Below are 20,552 nucleotides of genomic sequence, written 5' to 3'. Positions count from 1 at the left end.
TATGACTTAAAGTCTACTTTGGTATAAATATAGCTACTTTGGTTTATTTGCCATTTACGTTCATCGTTTGTTTTTATGTGACAGGCCTGCCTCTTAAACAGCACATAGCTAGCTATAGATTGTGTTATTATCTTTAGTCCAACTTGGCAACCTTAATATTTTACAGAGTGTTTAGTTCATTTTCATTTGTATGATTACTGATATAGATGTGTTTATATGACCATTTCCTCAGTCCTTTATGGTGCTTTTTCCTTTTGTGCCTTTATTTAGATTAATCAGCTTTTTTATTTCTCCTTTATGTCTACTAATCTTTTAATAATTGCTATTATACTCTATTACCTCATATGTTATAACATGCATCTTGTTTAGTTTACATACCAGACATCAGTTTTTGTTGTTGTTGTTTCTTGTTTTGTTTTGTTTTTTTGAGGGGTGCAGGGGATTGAACTCAGGGGCAATCAACCACTGAGCCACATCACCAGCTCTATTTTGTATTTTATTTAGAGACAGGGTCTCACTGAGTTGCTTAGCACCTTGCTTTTGCTGAGGTTGGCTTTGAATTCGAGGTCCTCCAGACTCAGCCTCCCAAGCTGCTGAGATTACAGGCATGTGCCACCATGCCAGGCCAAACATTAGTTTTTACTGAGATATTACAACATACATTCTTCAAAATTGCATTCTATCTAGTGGTTATTTTAATAAGAAATAATTGCAGAGTGATTTAAAGCCTTCTCAAAAAATACAAACTTCAAATTATTTTCATGAAGTGGCATGCCTTTGATACTTAAGCTTAATCTCATCAGTAAATTATTAGCAGAAATAATTTAGGAGCTCATTGAAGGAGTAATATATAATGGCAAAGTAGGGTTCATTTTAGGGATGAAAGATTGTTAACTGTTAAATTAATTAATCATATTAATAGATCTAAGAAGGAAACACAAGTTAATCTCTATATTTGCTAAATATTCAGTTGAGCAAATTCAGCAATCATTGTGGGTTTATTTTGATGTTTAAACAAATAAGGGCAACTCAATAAAGTAAGAATTAAAGATTTTATGACCGTGACAAAATGCTTACACACACCTGCATGTAAACACTTGCTACCACACACACACACACACACACACACATACACACACACAATCTCAGTGCAAAGATAGGATCATAATTTATGGCAAATACTAGAGGTGTAGCTGCCATCCTTGCTAAAATGCCAAATGAGATAAAGATGTACAATCGTACTGGTGATGCTGTACCAGATTACCAACAAAGCATATAAGAAAAAAATTTTGAGTTTTAAACAGACAGGTGGAAGGAAAATGTTTTGATGACTAATATTTAGAAACTCCCAAAGAATCTACCCAAACACTTTTAACCATTACTCAATTTTAGGATCTAGGATAGGGACTGATCAATAAATGAATCTGACTCATTAAAAAAAGTCCTTTGGTTGGGAGTTGGAGAACCAGTCTGGAAAAATTCAAAATAAAAATGATTAACTGGAGAAAAATTCAAAATGACTAAATGGGGAGAAACATTACCAGGTGTTTTCTTTCTGGTGTAACAAAAACTTTTAGAAATAGTTGGGTGGGATTGTGGGGAGTGCATAGCAATAGAGCCATAGGGAAAGAACACCAAGGACGTTCTGTATAAAAAGAAATAAATTGCATTTCAACTCATAAAGATATATTTAAGCCAGGCATGGAGCACATCTGTAATCTCAGCAGCTCTGGAGGCGGAGGCAGGAAGATCATGAGTTCAAAGCCAGCCTCAGCAACTAATTGAGACCTTGTGTCTAAATGAAATATAAAACAGGTCTGGTTATGTGGCTCAGTGGTAAAGTGCCTCTGGAGTCAATCCCCGGTACCAAAAAAAAAAAAGAGAGAGATATTCAACTCTACATGAAATGCTAGCTGTTATTTAATTTTGCTTAGGAAGTGAAGGAATATAAATGTCTCATTCTAGATTTGCTTGCATTTTATAAAGTACTTCTGGAGGAAGCACAGGAAGTAACAGGAATGGTTACCTAGAGAGACCCAGGGAAGGGAGGATGGAGTCGACAGAACAGGAACTGAAATTTACATAAATACCTTCTCATATTGTTTCCTTCAGTCATGTGAATATACTACCTTTAAAGAAAAAATATAGCAAAATGCAAATTGGTAATTATTTTCACATATTTGTAAAGTGAGAGATGACACTGTTCCTAATACTATAAAAGTTTGATTCTATAAAGTGTTCATTTGCTGTTTCACACCTTGCAATTATCTATTAAAGTTATTTATGTTTAGAGGTATTTTCATTCTTCATATTAAATTTTATGATCCTTTAATGTATTAAGGAGCCCATATATTTAACATATTTTTTACTTTTTAAAATCAACTTATCTTATCTTCATTATATATTAACTTATCAACTTATTTTTATTTTGCCAAACCTATTGCTTTTCCTTTGTTGAGTTTAAAAAAAAAAACCACTACTTTATATTACTATTCAGATACCAAATAAAAATTTATTTGCTTTTTTCCTGGATATATTTTTTTTAAAAAGTCAGAATTTATTTGTCATAGACTATGGAAAAATAATATAAGTTTTCTCTTAGAGAGCTAATCTATTTTTTCTTGGGATCCTTGTTAAATAATAACTCACCTGTTTCAAGTTCAGAGTTATAATATTTCGCCGAGTCACTCATTAATACCTTTGTATTGATAAACCAAACTTTTTATTTTTGGTACATTTAACATCTATTCTTTCTAGCTCCTTCTTATTCTTTTTCTATTTAAAGATTACATTCAGCAGTAGATTTTTCCTTAAGGATCACAGTTTTAATTCCACTTTCTATGTCAACTCTTTTATGTCAATTTAGATTTCAATTACATTTCTTATGAAATAATTTTAAATAAATAGATTCGTAATATACACCATTTCTTTCAGGAATCAAGTTTGCTTCTCAAATTATTTAATTACCCTTTGTATTTTTAATCTTGTTTTATTGTTTTTTTATATAGTACCAGAACATTCCTTTTTATATTCATTCCTGAGCATTGTGTAGATTTTCCCCTGCATATTGCTGAGATAGGGAATGATGTATATGATATTTATTGATTATTTAATTTTAATTCATCATTTATTTTGTCTTCAAACTTCTCAGAACTTGATATTTTACTTCTTATGGTATCTTGGGGAATTTGCTTAACTTTCTTTATTGCATAATTGTGGAATTATGGTGCAATTACAAAGAATATGGGGAAATGGACTCAGGTAGAGGTTCTGTTATAGAAGATTCTTTGTTGTGATTGGAAAAAAGTTATTATGTTCTCCTTGACATGCTCATAGAATGTTTTTCCCTTTGGAGTAGTTATAATTGTCATCTCTTCTTTTTCTCTCCTATTTGCAAAGAATAGGTACCAGGGTATCTTATCTTTACTCTGAAGTCAGTAAGGATACTTGTGATTTGCTAGTAGGTTTGAAGTTGTTCAGAATTTTCAGTCTATTTATTTTATTGGTAATTATTTTTTTTAGGAATGTGTACTGAATTTTGTCAAATGCCATGTATAAAGATTAAGCTGAGTGGATTTGGAGCTCAGCTCCACCACCTACTAGGATAGTATAACAACAGTGGGTCATCTGTTCCTTCTCTCAGTTTCATTTGCAAAATGGGAGATGATCTTTGTATCTGCCTCACAGGGGTCCTATGAATGACATAGGACTTATAACTCTTAATGGGGTTTGCCTGCAGTTGGAATAGAGTAGAAATTCATTAAACAATAGCTACTGTCATCTAATAAGGTGATGGGATGATTTTTCCACAGGGCAACTTACATTGAAGAAGGTCCAACTGGCATCTCAGTCGTGGCTCATTTTAAAAAGAACACTTAACTCTCCACCTCATGTTTGAGTACTATGGTTTAATTCTCAGTAGATTGGAATTCACTCTCAATTGATACTCACCTTTAAAATAATAATGTGTTTGCTTTCTCTATCAGCAAGGTTAAGAAACATGTCTGTCTTCTGTTTTTGAGGGCTCTGTTTATTCAATTAGAGGAAGGAAGGGTGGAGTTGAGTCAAATACTAATTTTTGAAACACTTTGTTTTTTTAGTTCTTTTGTAATGATAGATATGTGGTTGTGCTTTTATCTTGGGATACTAATGAACATAATACTTAGAAAGTTTCAAAGCACTGGAAAGTTTAGTCATGTATGGATAGACCCGTCAGCATGAACCTCAACACCACCTACCATTAATGAGCCTCTTAAGTTATTTCCCTTATTTTAATTTTCTGTTAAAATAGGTTATTTTAGTATTTTGTGGAAACCTAACCTGATACTGTTAACATTTTTATGGGACATTAAGTTTTGTCCACTGTCACAGTTAATAAATCTCACTTACTTTGCTAGAAATATAATTTGGATACTGAAAATTGTGCAGCATATACAATTTCATTTTATTAGTATGTATTTTACAATTGTAGTTAAACCACCTTCTAATTTTGTTAGCATGTGTTAAATGATTGATTATGTAATAGAAATAACAGTTCCACTTATGCCAAAAATATATGCACACCTGTTGGAGGAGATATTTTCCTTAGAATGGAGGAACTTTTGAGAGAAAGATGCTGTGACTTCCCCATGCCTTCGTCTACCTACCCACGCCACACTAGTAGGCGGTCTCTGACATGGTAGGGGAACTTCCCTTATGCCTCCTTGCCATTGCTGTTCCAGGGCAAGTTTCTGATTCTCTCTTCATCCGTCTTCCATGTTCCTGTGAACTTTGGCATAAACTTCTGGATTCCTTCCACAGAGACTTAGATGATTCACTCTATCCTTCTCTGCCTACTGAAGCCTTCCCTCTGGTACCCTGTCACATCTGGCTGCTCCATGGGTGGAATTACCCTCCCATTTGGAGTCCAACAGGAATTCTGGGCTTGATCGGTACTCAGCTCGCCGTTGAATGTACTCTGACCCACGTTCTGTGGATTCTTGCTCTGGAAGGAGAAGTGGTCCACGCCTCTTCTTCTACTTCTGTTTTCCTTTGCCTTCTCACCCTCCTGGCTGAAGTGCCAGCTTGCATCACATCCTTCTGAGGGTAACCTTGTGTTCAGCTTCCGCTGACAGATGGTGTTTCCCCTCTCTACTACAGAATCCAGAGACCAGATCTAGGTCCAGTTTCATTTTCAAGACCAGAGGCTTGGGAACCCTAAGCAGTAGGAATTTTTCGAAACGGAGGTGGTACTGCTTGAATTCTCAAAGGAACATAGTTCAGTGAGTAGAGTGAGTGATGATAACAAGGACACAAGCCAAGATGCCTGGTTTCCTGTTCTGGGGCTGCCACATACTGGCTGTATAACTTGGGGTAAGTTATGCAATTACTTTGTTCCTTAAATTTGTCATCTTTAAAATGATGACAATAGCAGTACCTTCCTTACAAAGTTGTTATAAAACAAAAATTAGTTAATAACACATGAATAGCTGAGAACAGAAAATGAAGATAGCACTGGCTATTAGTTAACTAGCATGATTATTTTTTATTTATTTATTTTGGTACTGGGAATTGAACACAAGGCTACTTACCACCGAGCCACATTCCCAGACCTTTTAATTTTTTATTTAGAGACAAGGTCTCCCTGAGTTGCTTAGGTCTTCACTAAGTTGCTGAGGCTGAATTTGTGATCCTCCTGCTTCTGCCTCTTGAGCCCCTGGCATTACCGGAGTACATCACCACACCTGGCTACCTACTATTATTTTAATGTTATTATTTAAAGTAAAAATTTGTTTTTCTTTACTGTATTTGAAGAGGTAGAATGTGAGTAGAATATGGTAAGGTCGTTGGTAACTGAAGGGAAACAGGTGACTTCCTATTGGAGATTAAATTAAAAAAATAGATTAAAAAATGTGTGTCCCTTTAAGGAGGGCTTTGAAAGTGCCATAGAATTTAGACATACCATGATAAACAACAGGAACACTTGAAAATTGTAAACACTTGAGTGATTGAATTACAAAAGTAGCTCGATGATTTACATTAGTTCATCAGGAGCTAACCCAGGATAATCAAAGCACGAAACAGATGTAGTCACAAGAATTCAGCCTGGAGGTGATGCAGGCCTGGACTGTGCCATTGCAATTAGTAGTGGTGACAAAGGAAACCAGAGAGGGTTGTCGGCAATCCCAGAGGGCATCTGGACAAGGCTGCTTCTGAACATGGGATAGTGGTTGCCTGGTGCTGGATTTGGTAAACTGGAGAGTTGGAAGAACAGGGCGTTGTCTGGAGGAAACTTTTTAATTTTAGGTTTCTCAACTTTGAGATTGCAATGGGAAATTCAAAGAAAAATATCCCAAAATCCAGAATTAGCAAAATTTTTTTTTTTTTTTTTTTTTTTAATAAAGAGCCAGACAGTCTTTGTAGACCAGATAGGGTCTTTGTCACATATTATTTGTAATGCTTTTTCTTAATCTCTTTATATATATATATGTAAAAATGCAAAACAAAAACCAGCTGTAACCTGATTTGGCATCCCCTTCCATGGTCTGTTTCAAAAGAACAGAAGCTGGACTGAGATGTGGGATCTAGAGATGAAGATTAATCTTCAGTATGTGAGTAATTTAAACAATCATGAGTGAACATGAGTGGTATTATATATTTATGTATATTTGTTATTGTGTTGTTTTTCTCCATGGTGCCTGGCTTGTAACCCACACAGCCAGCCCTAGTAATTTTCTGTGTGACTAGATCAATGCGGCATCTTTTGTCAGAGTACCAGGGATGAAGGCTAAAGACACTCCCTGGTTGCAGTGCTGCAGTTCCTTAGGCTGCAGTGCCTTAGGCTCCAAGTAAAGTCTCTCTATGACTTTCTCCTGCCCTTCTTTCACTAGTTTCTTTTTCTCCCCCCAAAAAAAGCCACTTAAACTAGAATTTCTCCTCCCCAGTGCAGGCCATGGAAACTAAAAATATACTTATCTTTTATCTTTTTGTCTTGGAAATGGACATAAAGATACTTTGTGATGTACCTTATCTGATAGTAAATCATTAGACCCTATTTTGAAGGGGTTCTGCCCCATACCTGCAAGGAAGGACTGCTTCCCAGAGAGATGAGAAGAAACTGAATGGACAGGCCTACCTGGGTTTTCCCACTCGGTCTGTTGGCAGCAGACTATGCCTATGTGGTTCAGTCACATTTCCACGCAGTTGTCTGTGCTCCATTTATGCCTGTGCAATGACATCTTCATGAAAACATGCAGAAGGATAGGGATTCCAAGAGCCGAACATCTGGAGGCTCACAGGAAGGTGAATGGGCACTCAGCTTCATGCTGGAAGGTCGAAACCCACCTCCACGCATGTGTGCCCAGAAGCCTTCCAGGCTTTGCCTTATGTGTCTCATCACCTGGATGTTCATTTGCATCATTTAAAATATCAAAACTGATAAATGTGTTTCCTGAATTCTATGAACTGCTCTAGCAAATTGGTGGATCCTAAAGAGGGGTGCGTGGAAACCCAAACTTGGAGCTAGTCGATCAGAGATTCTGGAGGTCCAGATTGTGACAGGTGTCAGAAATGAGACAGTCTTGTAGGACTGAGCCATCACCTTGTGGGATCTGACACTATCTCTAGGTAAATAGAGCAGATTGAAATCAAATTAGCAAATGTTCAGCAGGTATCCACTGAAGACTTGATTGGTTTCCTGCTGTTGGGGAGAAATACCCATGCACTTTTGGGTTCTAGAAGTGATCTGTTGTGAGGGTACATACAGTAGGACAAACTGAATTTGAGTGTTATTTGTTTGTTTGTTTGATTCAGCATGGATATGCATTATTAAAATATTATTGTTAAATTACATAATTATTAAAACAAGAATATTTGTCCAGAATTAGATTTTATAAATCATGACTCACTTCTTGTGAGCCCAGGAATTCTAGCAAGTAGATATAAAAGTAGATTCAGTAAAATTAATGAGGATTTTTAAAAATGTTTTTTAGACTTGAACATAATATTGCAGGAAATTCCTGATTTTATAATCCTATGGAAATTAATGCAAAATAATGTTTACTTATCACAGAGAGAAAAAGTAATATTTCTGATTTATGAGATTATCATAAAATAGCCCATAAGAATTGTAGCAAACTCCACTTGGATCAAGGAATTAGAATACTTATACTTTATGGGATTGAAGAATGTTCTGTTCTTCTAAAATTGACCAAAGGATATGGTTTAGAATTTAAATAGAAAGTTTTGGTTCTGTAATTCAGCCCAAGTTGATAAAAATCAAGGATATGATTTGAAGAAACCTCTCAAACTAGCCATAATTAATGAGTCATTTATTCTTTTAACTCAAACAGATCACTAGAGATTAAATATGCTTTCCTAATAGAATTTATTGATTGCAAATTTAACCATCATATTTCCAGAAATATGTTGTATTTTACCCCAATATAACCAGAAATTATTTTGTTTCTTTTAAGATGATTCCTTAGTCCAAATAAACTGATGATCGCTGCAAAATGTTACTTTCATATAGATGCAGAAGTTCAGGTTATTGAAAGTAGTTTTTGCACTTAAGTACCTGAGTGTTGGAGAGAAACATCGACAAATCACATTTTTCTTAATTTTTTTTAAAGATAAATGGGAATATAACATATCTAAGAACTAATTCAAGTGAAAATAACTGAAACAAGAATCATGAAGGGCCTTGGTATAGGAGCGGGTTGTGTGTATATCACAGTTGTTTTAAATATTTAAAATATCAGATGAAGAAGTAGATTTATTCATTCATCTGTCTGTCTACCCATCCATTCATCCATCTATCCATCCATCCATTTATCCATCCATTCATGCATACATACATCCTTCCATTCAATTATAATTTCTTTAAAAAATAACCTTTTAGGGCTGGGATTGTAGTTCAGTGGTTGAATGCTTACCTTGCATGCATGAGGCATTGGGTTCAATCCTCAGCACCACATAAAAAATAGATAAAATAAATAAAATGAAGATATTTTGTCCATCTACAACTAAAAATAACTTAAAAATAACCTTCTATATCTAGTCATCATGCATATACTAGAGAACCAAAGTTGAGTAGTATAGGCTTCACTAGAGAAGCTCCTACTTTAGTGCCGAGGCTCCCAGGTTCAAGGATGTACTCACTAGCTAGGTAAACCAATCAGCTTTTGTTTTCTCCTCTGGAACTCTGGATAATGATATCTAACTCAAAAAGTATGCCCGTCAACAGAATGAGGTATTGTGAAAGTACTAAAAAATGCTGTAAAAGATACTTTATATCATAGGGATATTTTTCTGAGGAGAGATTGTGAACTCATATTTTCAGAATCTTTAGATTGAACATATATAATGAATTGGTTATCTGTTGTTTTGTGAAAAAGAAAAAATGATTTTAAAAAATTCAACATTTAGCAATTGAAAATCACAACATTTATTATTTCTCATGATTTTGTTGCTTGACTGATTTGGGGGTTCATTGGAAATCTGTTCACTGCCCTGCCTGGGGCCGTGGGTCTGGTGGTGGCCTGAGTTATGAGTCATGCAGTTAGGTCCTTCATTCAGTAGTCCAGCTGGATTTTCTCACATGCCACGGGAAACTTTCAAAAATGGAGCAAACAGAATGGCAAGGTCTCTGAGATCCCAGCCTTGGAGGTCACACACCCCTTTCACCATATCCTCCTGGTCAGAGCTAGTTATAGGGACAGAGCCTCGGAGATATAAAAGAAGGAGAAGCAGATAAAGGGGCAAAGTCAGAGTACCAAAGGACACAGGAGATGGGAGGGATTGTAGCCATTTCACTTATTAACCCACATTGTATATGTGGCAAGGATTAACTTCCCATGTGGTAAGAATGTAAATAATTTATTTTTCTATTCATGATGCCAACATTTTTTTTTTAAATTTGTAATCCCTACTAGCAAATAATAGCATAAAACAAGATAAACTTTAAGTCCTCCTACAGTTCATGCTAATGGTTTGTGATTAAAAGATTTGGCAACCACTGCTCACTGGTGTGTCATGAGGGAAGGTTCTGTGTGTGCCTGTGAGAAAATCTAGTAGTTTGAGAGCACTGAAGTCTTACTTGATAGGTACACTGTCTTCAGTGTTTAGTAATAAGAGGTAAATTCTGCTCTCTCAACTCTCGCTTTTATACATCCATGACAAGAAGATAAATATCTTAGTTCAGTTTTTTCTCTTATCTCCATGCATAACCAAAGATTAGAGATCCTAGAGTTGAGGATGGGGAATGGTTTAGGTTTTTTTTTTTTTTTTTTTCCTGTTAATTGAATAGTTTTGATGTTATTTCTAATTAGATAATCTTATTTAATCTACTTATTTATTTTTTTCTAATATTTTTTAGTTGTAGATGGACACAATACCTTTATTTTACTTATTTATTTTTATGTGGTGCTGAGGATTAAACCCAGTGCCTCATGCGTAGGAAGCAAGCGCTCTGCCTCTGAACCACAATCCCAACCCTCTTATTTATTTTTGTTGTTGTTGTTGTTGTACCCAGGATTGAACCTAGGGGCGCTTAACCACAGAGCCACATCCACAGCCTAGTTTGGTTTTTTTTGTTTGTTTGTTTGTTTGTTTGTTTGTTTGAGATAAGGTCTGGCTAAGTCGCTAAGTGGCACAGGGCTGGCTGACTTTGAACTTGAGATCCATCCTTCTGTGTCAACCTCCCAAACTACTAGGATTACAGGTGTTCACCTCACTACTGCGCCTCTGACATAATCTTACTTTTTAAGAACCTCACAACAGAATATTTTCAGTTTCATTGATCTATCGTTGCTGTTTTATAGTTTCAATGACTTTATAATTTATAGGCCACAATCTCTTGAGTGTGTATAAGACAGAAAACATAAATGTGTCCATTTTGCTTAAAACAGGGAATTTCAAACATTTTGGAAATAGCAAGAATTCTATATTGAAAAAACAAATCACTGTAGTGAGATTGAACTCTAGACTTTAAATGTAAAAGAGCCGTGATAATGAAGAAATAAGCCAGTTGATAGCCAATTATGTCTGTCAATCATAGTCTTTCAGGCCTTTTAGACACGCTGCCTGCTGAGCTGGGAACCCTCCCTTATCAATGAGTGTCTTCTTGTCCTAAAAGTTTGCTCGGCACTAGTGTCACTTGCTCCAGAGACTGACTTTTACAGTATGTCAGAAACTCTGGTGAAATGTCTTAAAATCAGATATTTAAAGGTACAGTAATCCCATCTTAGTCCATTATATCTGAGTGTCCTATATATACAATGTCTATAGAAGCTTCAGCAATTTTATAGGTGTCCTATAAAATTTTATAGGCTTGTACAGGTGTTCTACATATAGGACAATCAGACAATGGGTTAGATTCTTACCATATGCTAAAAGCTGTGCCAGGCACATTACATACCTAATCTCATTACTCCTTGTTACCATCATTTATTATTTGTATTATTATTTCTGTCTTTGAGTAGTTCTGCAAGTTTAATAAATTGCCCTACATTATTTTCTATTGCTGTGTAAGAAATTATCATCAACTTAGAGGCTTGAAATTAACACCATTAATTTTATTACACTTTTGTACTTCAGAAGTCCAGGCAGGTTTAACTAGATATTCTGTTTAGGGTCTCACAAGATGGAAATCAAGGTGTCAGCTGAACACTTAGGTGGAGAATAAATAGAATTCACTTCCAGGCTCATTCAAGTTGTTGGAAAAGTCAGTTCCTGGTAGCTGTAGGGTGAAGTCTGTTTCCTTGCTGAGTATTTAGCAACAAGAAATTCTCATCACTCCTAGAAGCTGTCCATGTTGTGTTTCACATGGTTCCCTGGATCTCCAAAGCATCAATGGCAAGTCTTATTTTTCTTATGATTTGAGTCTGTCTTCTCCTTCTCCCACCACCCAGAGGAAGTACTGTACTTTTAGGAACGCATGAGATTAGATTAGGTTTCCCTTTCTTCAACAACCTCCCTACTTAAGGCCAATTGCACTCTGTAACAGAATCACAGGTGTGAGAGCTCACCACTTGCACACCTAGGGGAGGAGATGCTTTGGGGAGAAGCAGAGTTCTGCTTACCATAAGTAATTAGCAGAGCTAGAAGACAAGCCTGCTTTGGGCCAAACCCCAGAACTTTGTCCCTATACCACACTCATCAGAGGGACTGATTTTATCTCTGGGCATTATGGAAACCAGCCAGATTGCTCTACAGCCAAACAGAGTTGGTCCCACATACTGCTATAAAAAGTACTACCTCAGAGGATTCCAGGACAAGTTTTACACAAGCTGGTCCCATAAAATAGGAGATCCAGATGGTCAAGAATCGCATAAATTGGGTTTTGTTATGCTCTACATATTTCTGTGATTAGCGCTGTGTTTGTTGGTCTGCCCTATTTTATTACAAGCTTTGATTGCTGCTTTGTAGTTTATCTCCTCTCTGTCTTGTGAACACACTTTTAAAACTTGGTTAATTAAAAGTCATGCTCAGATTTCTTTTGGAAATTGGAGCGCAATTATGGTTTTTCTACTTTAAATCCTTTTCAGAAGTAATTGAGTCAAGTGACCATAATTCCCATAGCAAGGTGCTTAAGGGAACAGCAGAGGATACAAAGTTAATCAAGAAAAATCACATCTTTGATCATCCAGAGCTACCATTTAACTAGAGACCTTATGAAATTTTATGGGAAAAAAAAAGATCTGATACACAAAGGGATAAAGAAAGGTGTGTATTTTGTTGATCTAAATAACATAAACAAATATATGGCACAGATTTCGTAGCCGTTGGGTATAATACTTTTTGAGAGAATCATTGATTTCTTTGCTGACAGCTTTCAAATCTCTTTAAGTTCATCCCCATTGTGACAATGATAGGGATTTGCTGTATTCCCAGACAGATTTCATAGACTATATCCTGGTCCAGGAAATAGGAGCCGCCTGGGTTTTCTGTGAAACAAAGTTCGATCCTAGTCTACTTGATAACAAAGTAATTGGAATAGTTATCTTTGAATGTCATTGTCCAAATTTATAAAAATGAAAATTCCCAAACTCTGTTGTTTTAAATTATATCTGCTATGATATACTTTGATGGCATCTGAGTTGCTAGAAAAATTTAATTAATTTTGTGTGACTACTAAGAAACTTGTTTTATGGATTTTATAAAGACATATGTAAAAGTTTTACAGTTAAGTGTGTGTAAATATTTTAGTAAAACGGATAGGCATGTACATGGGGCTTGGTGTGCTTGATCAAGATGTAGAATTGTTTTTCTCTCTTCAGGCGACTAAAGTCTTTTCTTCTCATAAAACTCTTGTCTCCTCAAATATGTGTTTCTTCTTTGTTGCTGTTTAATCAGAAACACATTTTAGTTTGAATACTGTCACAATTTATTCATAATTGCACTTACTTTAAATGACATACGAATATTTCTGCTAAGTTAAAGTAACAAAATATTAAAAAGCAGACATGGTGCAGTTTATGGTCAATATGCATACACATTGTCTTGGCAAAGTTGGTTTTGCCTTTTCCTGGGAAATATATTGTGTGAAGCCCTGGTGGTATCATTTTGATGAGTTCTTCCACAAATTGATGGCTCAGTTTTGACAAGCCAAAGCAGCCACATGATGTTTTAAAGTGTTGAAGAAAATTAAATGAACAGTAAAAATTAGAAATGGGGTTGAGCTATAACTTGTCTCCCTGGAAGGGAGGATAATATGGGCAACATGCACACAGGGAAAGATTTTCCTGGTAATAAAGTTTGGAAAAATAGCAACCAAAACAGAACAAAACTATTCATGTTGTCATTCGGTACGTGGAAAATAAAAGAATTTTCACTCTGCGAGGAACCTATGCTGCAATATATTTGCAATGATGCCTTTGTGCAAGGGGAAACAGCTGTTTATCTGTTTTTCTTTGGCTTTTATTTTCTTTTCCCACTGCCATTCTGTCACTACGTGGCTTCATAAAGCTGTAGGATTCTGTTAGGGAAACTACCGAGTCCATGTGCTTTGGAAGCCAATGTGTTGATTTTCTGGCTTGATAGCAATGTTTTATGATAGCTGGAGGGAACATGCGCCTGTGTGCGTTAGAGACAGGGAGGCAAGTGCCACCAATACCGTGTCCAGACGTGAGACATCCCCTGTGTTTTATGGGCTTCATTCTACTGAATGAATATTGTTTCTCCTTTTTTTTTTTTTTTTTTTTAATATCAGAGACTTGTCAGATGGTTTCATTTCTGTCAAACACTTGATAGAAAGTCTTGTTGTAAAGCTTCCTCCATGGAGATGGCTTTATGTCTTCACTATAAAGTTCCATAACATTTGATCAGAAATTGTCTTTATGAATTGCCATCCTGTGTGTGTTAAAAGCCCAGAACCTGAGTGTTGTTTTTAACGTGGAGCTGTGTTGGCCTCGAGTACTTGGATATGTCCTTTGTCTCCCTGCAGACCCGCTCTCCGCCAGCTTCCTTCCCATCACACCCTCCCTGGCACATTTGACCCTTGCTTGCTGTACTCTAAGCTTGGAGTGTCTTCTTTGGGTATTTGCAGTGCCAAAGACCAATGCCAATTAGGTTCAGTCATTCACTTCTTTTATCACCCCAGGGATAGCTGTTAAGCAGTGTTTCAATGAATATTTGCTGTTAATTTGGGAGATATTTCTATTGCAATAAGCATGTTTTATGCCCGTTCTTCCTTGTTAAAACCTTTTGTTCTCCCCTCCTGTTCTGTGGCCACGTTACCCTATCTTTGTATTCTCCCCAGCCAAAATCTATGATATTTAGTTGAGCCAATACACACCGGTATTCCTCCTGTAGTGACTTACTAGTGATTCTGCTTTACTCTAAGCTGAGTCTGAGAGAATGCCTGTCTTCCACTATGTAGATTGTCCCTTTTCCCCAGAACATCTTTGGATTCTTGCTCTGAATTTTTTTATTCGAGGCACTGTGAAACAGAATTCCTTTATTCTTCTCTGATGAGTTGATGGTTAGTCTTGACTTTTAGCTTGATTGTACCGAGAGGTGCCTTGGAGAAGCATGCCTCTGGGCATCTGTGAGGGTGCTTCCCAAGGTGATTCACATGTGGCCAGCACCTTAGGATAGGCTGAGACCTGGAAGGCAGAAAAGCAAGAGTGGGAGGAGTAAGCCCTTCTTTGCATGCAGGTTTGATTCTTCCTGAGCGGGTGCATCTCTCACTGCTTCCATTGCCTGCGTACATTAGACTCTGTCTTCTTCAGTTCTTCAACATGGTCAGCCTCGATTCTCCAGGGGCTTTCAGGCCTTCAGCCTCAGACTGGGGCTATATCATCATACCCTCTTGACCTAAGGGTCCAGCTTCTTCGACTGAGCAGCTACTGGTTTCTGTGGCTCTCTAGCCTGCAGACAGCCATGGTGTAGGACTTTCCAGGCTCTGATATTGTAAGCAAATCTAATAAATGAATAGATGGATCGATAGTATATAGATAATGATAGATAGATAGATAGATAGATAGATAGATAGATAGATGATAGAGAACCCTGACTAGTACAGATTCTGGTACCAGGAGTGGTTCTAGAGAAACCAAGTTGTAAGGATGAGTTTTGTTCCTTAACTGGTTTTGTGGTGTCTGGAGTTGGCTCTCTAAGTTGGTTTGATCTAAAGCTGCTAAACAATCTCTTTCTGAGGGTATAGAAGGTGCTGATAATGCATGGCATGAACTATTAGAAGCAATATGCAAAATGAATGCATTTAATACTCCTAATTCACCACTCATGAGAGGCAAGGAGTTCAGAGACTCCATACATGATACTTTGGAATATTTCCAGAAAACTAGAAATAGAATGATGTTGGCTGGTTACTCCTGGTGCCACTGGACAGATAAGAAAGCAAAAGAAGAAGCTCAGAGATTCAGTTTCCCACCTTCAGGTGCCCATAAACCACCTAAAGGCTTCTCAAAGTGCCCTGCAGGGGACTGTTCTCCCCGGTAGCCACAGGGCTGAAGTTGCAGAAAACCAAACACCAGCTCATATCCTGCAATTGGCTGAATGGCAATGCAAGTTTAACTCTCAGTCTCAAAGGGTTAAAAGCTGGAAAAGAATGGGATCCTGTCAATTCGGATGGAGATGTTTGGGAGGACCCTGAAGAGGCTGGGGACATTGAAATCCTACCTTCTGATGGGTTTATTTGGCCAGAGGAAGTGGCCTTACCACCCTTAGTGGCAGCGGCATTCCCAACCCCACTGTCTGTGAGAGTGGCCTCTCCATCTCTCTCAGGAGCCAATCCTGCATTGCCTATGGAAGCAGGAAGCACCTTCCATGAAGGAGTTGCCAAGCAAAAAAAAATACTCCTCAGGACCTGCCCTCACCACTCAACATTTTCCTCTAGACCTATAACTAGATACAAGTCTACACGGACCCCTAGAGGTGGGGCACACAGCACACAGTGTTTTCCACAAGGAGGTGCACTATGCCCCAAAGAAACTTCTTGATTTTTTCAGTTCATACCAGTAAAAGTCTGGAGTGACATGTATGTGAATGAATTTAATGGTGTGGGAGTATCATAGAAGGAACAGAAAATTATACCGTGCTGAATTTATTGATATGAGCCCAATGAGCAATGATTTTTTTATTTGATATTGCAGCTCATGGGGTTTAAAATAAAGGTGCTAATAGTTTATTTGGTTGGTTGGCTGTCTGAAACATGGATGAAAAGATGTCACACTGAATGAGGTGGAGATATACCCTGACAGCCCTTGGTTTACCTTTAATGACAGGATTCAACAGCTCAGAGAGATACTGGATTTTCCATGTACAACCTTCTCCTTCATACTGGTTGGATTCAGAAGTTGTGTTCTCCACCAGTACTTTAACAAACAGATTTGTGAGGGGAGCACCAGCAGCCTTGAAGAATTTTATCATTGCTTTTCTTTTCATGATGGAACTTGCCATGAGAGCAAGTTCCCACCAAGCCATAGAAGTGGATATGTGCAGCAGCAATCCATCTTCAAATGGAAATGGTACATATGTGATTGGACTGTGGTCAGATACTGAAGGCACAAGTAATTTGCATGAAGAAGTGACCTAATTGTCCATGGTTCTTACCCCTGCTACAATACCTCTGTCCCCCTTCCTGAACCTACAACCTCATGGGGTGTACCATATGAGTGGTTCATAGAGGAAGAGAAGACCAGGGTCTGGTTTAAGGATGTTTCTGCTTCATATGTATTGCTATCCAAAAGTGGACAGCTGCAGCACTATAGACCTTTTCTGGGACATCTCTGAAGGACAGTGATGAAGGAAAACCTTCATAGTGTGCAGAACTTCAGGCAGTGAACTTGGTTGTTCATTTCATTTGGAAGGAAGAATGATCAAATGTGCTACTATATATTGATGCCTAGACTAGCCAGGTATTTGGCTGGATATTCAGGGTTTTGAAGGAACATTATTAGAAAATTAGTGACCAAGAAATTTGGGGAAGAAGTATATGGCTGGACCTCTCCAGTAGGTGAAGTATGTGAAGACATCTGTGAGCCATCTAAATTCCCAGAAAAAAAAAAAATGACTTCAATAGAGAAGAACCCCCTAATAACTAAGTGGCTAAGACAGCCATGTCTGTGGATAGCAGTCAAAGTCTTTCCACAGCCACACCACACCTCCCCATTATTGACCAATGGGCTAATGAACACAGTGGCCATTATGGCAGGGATGGAGGCTATACATGGGTTCAGCAGCATGGACTTCTACTTACGCCCAGTAACATGGTTATGGCCACTGCTGAGTGCCCAGTTGGCCAGCAGCAGAGACCAGCACTAAGCTGCCAAGGTGATCAGCCAGCAATCAGGTTGCTGTTGATTACAGCGGACCACCTCCATCATGGAAGGGATAGGACTCTGTTCTTACAGGAATAGATTTGCTTCCCCTGCATGTAATGCTTCCAAACCACGCATGTTGCTTTTACAGCATACCTAATCCATCATCATCTTATTCCACACAACATTGCTTCTGGCCAAGGAAGTCTCTTGACAGCCAAAGAATTACACCCATGGGCTCATGCTCATGGGATTCACTGGTCTTACCGTGTTCCCTCCCATCCTAAAGCAGCTGATGTGATAGTATGTGGAATAGCCTTTTGAAAATGCAGTTTAAGTGCCAGTGAGGTGGCAGTACCTTGCAGGGCTGGGGCAAAGCTCTCCAGAGGCTACATGAGTTAGCATTCAGTGTATGGTTCTCTTTCTTCTATGGCTAGGATTCACAGGTCCAAGAATTAAGGGGTACAAAGGGGAATGGTATAGTTGACTCACCAGTATCCCTAGTGACCCACTAGCACAATTCCTTTTTTGTTTTTATTTATTTTTTTTTGTTTTATTTTATTTTTGCTTCTTGTCCCACAAACTGTGTTCTGCTGAACTACAAGTCTTAGTTACAGAAGAAGGATACTTATGCCAGGAGGTGCAACAATGTTTCCATTCAACTGGAAGAAATCACTTTCCCTGGCCACTTTGAGCTCCTCAGGCCTCTGAGTCAACAGGCTAATAAGGGAGAAAGTTAAGGTGATTGATCCAGATTACCAAGGGGAAATTGGACTATTACTCCACAATGGAGGTAAGAAAGAGTATGCCTGGGTGCAGGAAATCCATCTTTTAATAGTACCAAGTCCTGTCATCAAGGTCAATGGGAAAGTACAACAACCCAATCCAGTCAGGATGACACATGGACTAGACCTTTCAGGAATGAAGGTGTGGGTCACTCTTCTAGTGAAGAGAAAGTGTTGTAGAAGAAGGTAGCTGCAAAGCTGCTGTGGCCATGTGGCCAGTGACTGAACCAAGGACTGTAGTTGTCATGAGTATTTCTTTCCTATTTTATTAAGAATATGTTTGTGCACAGAAACGTTTAAGTGGATGTCTTTGTTTTCTTTCTCTTATTCCTTTGTTAGGTAACATAATATTAATAGATTTAATATCAATTCCTAAGTGTTTTTAAATATTTCTTATAGATTTAAGTTGTGAACTGTCCAGATAAGAGTAAATATCACTCAAAAACTTTGCCTCCCATACTGTGAAAGGAATTAGTGTATTTTCAGTGGTAGATACAGATATCATTACACAGAATAATGACATTGAGTTAGGTGGAATTATGACCTTGTTACTGTGTTTATTTGAAGATTAAGCATGGTTTATAGAGATATAGTTGGATGTCCATTTGACAAGCGTATACCTATGATTAACTTTGGTTCTCAACTTCACTCTATTAAGAGGACCTAAGAAATAGTAAACCATATTCCTGGGTGTGCCTGTGAGGATATTTCCAGAGATGATGGGCAGGTGGGTGGCATCATCCCATAGACTGGAGGCTCGGATGGAGCAGAAGGGGGAGAAGCCTGCCAGTGCTGGCAAGCTCCAGTCTTATTGAGCAGGAGAATCTATTGCTGTTGCCCTTACCTGTGGACATCAGACTCCATCTTCAGCCTTTCCACTGGACTCATACCAGTGACTCTCCAGGGGTTTTCACACCTTCAGTTTCAGACTGAGGCCACAGCATTGGTCTCTCTTGTTCTGAGGCTTCCAGCGTTTTATACTGAACAGCCACTGATTTCTCTGGCTCTCTCGGCTGCAGATGGCCACTGTGGGACTATCCAGCCTCTGGTCACATAAGCCAATGACCAATCTAATAAATTCCCTTGAATAATTATATATATATATGACCTACATATATCCTAACAATTCTGTTCCTCTAGAGAATGCTAATAGAATTCTCATGTTTAATTACCTCGAGTAAAAAGAAGGAAGAGAAAACATTTTTGTAAGGGTAAAAGAAGTCAATAGTAATCTTCTGCTTTGCATGGGAACAGGTTGCTCAGTGTCCAAAGGGGGTCTAAACGACACAAGAACTTTTTCATCTAAAAAGGCAAGTGGCAGCTCAGACAGGCTAGCTAGTTGTTCCTTCCTTATGGTAGCCCATATGTTGAAATGCTATAAGCAAGAAAAGAATTTCTTTCATCTTCTTTCCTGCTAATGTTTTTTACCTGATATAAACATTCCGTTCCAGCATGATAATAGGTGCCTAAGGGAATTAAAGTGAAATAACAAGATTCTTAGCATATTTTTTATTCCCATACAATTTATGTTTCACACATTTCTACTAGAAACTGAGAAAACACTTTTCCCCTCAAAGGTAATTACCCTGCATAGCCTTTCTATCCTATGGAAAGTCATCCTTTCTAGTTAGTAATGCACAGTATCTCGTTAGGTGCTCATGTTAAGTCGTTAATTGGTTTGACTAAGGGTACTTGACTGCAGAGAGCTTATTCTGTCCATTGGTTGTGTGTCACTCCCAGAATTAAGTGACCCTTTTAGTTGTTCCTGAGGCCAAGAATCATTATTCTCTTTTGGAGTTTACTGATTGCAAACTTCAGTTTAATTCACAAACTTTTGAAATGATGTCTGCTAAGAAGCAATTTTTTCCTAGAGAGTAGTTCAAATTTTTAAAGAGTCGACATTACAAAGAGCGTGTGAATTGGTGTACTGGAAGATGAAGACCCCTCAGGGAAGACTTCTGCTTGTAGTGCTCCTTTCTCTATCAGAAATGGGTTTTGCTGAGCTGCG

At 37.8% G+C, this 20,552-nt stretch overlaps 1 protein-coding gene across 4 annotated transcripts in view; it reads left to right on the top strand.

Moving 5' to 3' along the window:
• The window catches only part of Il15 (interleukin 15), a 69,137-nt gene that overhangs the window by 27,420 nt on the left and 21,165 nt on the right, over positions 1-20,552 (top strand). Inside the window, exon 1 of one of the 4 annotated variants that reach the window (XM_076864757.2) lies at positions 6,515-6,590. The exons of the other annotated variants lie outside the window; for them this stretch is intronic. The gene's annotated coding sequence lies outside the window, so the exon portion shown is untranslated. Of the gene's footprint in view, positions 1-6,514; positions 6,591-20,552 lie in introns of those variants that run through there. 4 annotated transcript variants of the gene reach the window in all.

Source organism: Callospermophilus lateralis, chromosome 8 (assembly GCF_048772815.1).
Source record: "Callospermophilus lateralis isolate mCalLat2 chromosome 8, mCalLat2.hap1, whole genome shotgun sequence".
Classification (NCBI taxonomy): Eukaryota; Metazoa; Chordata; class Mammalia; order Rodentia; family Sciuridae; genus Callospermophilus; species Callospermophilus lateralis.
This window is presented reverse-complemented; position numbering and strand designations above follow the sequence as displayed.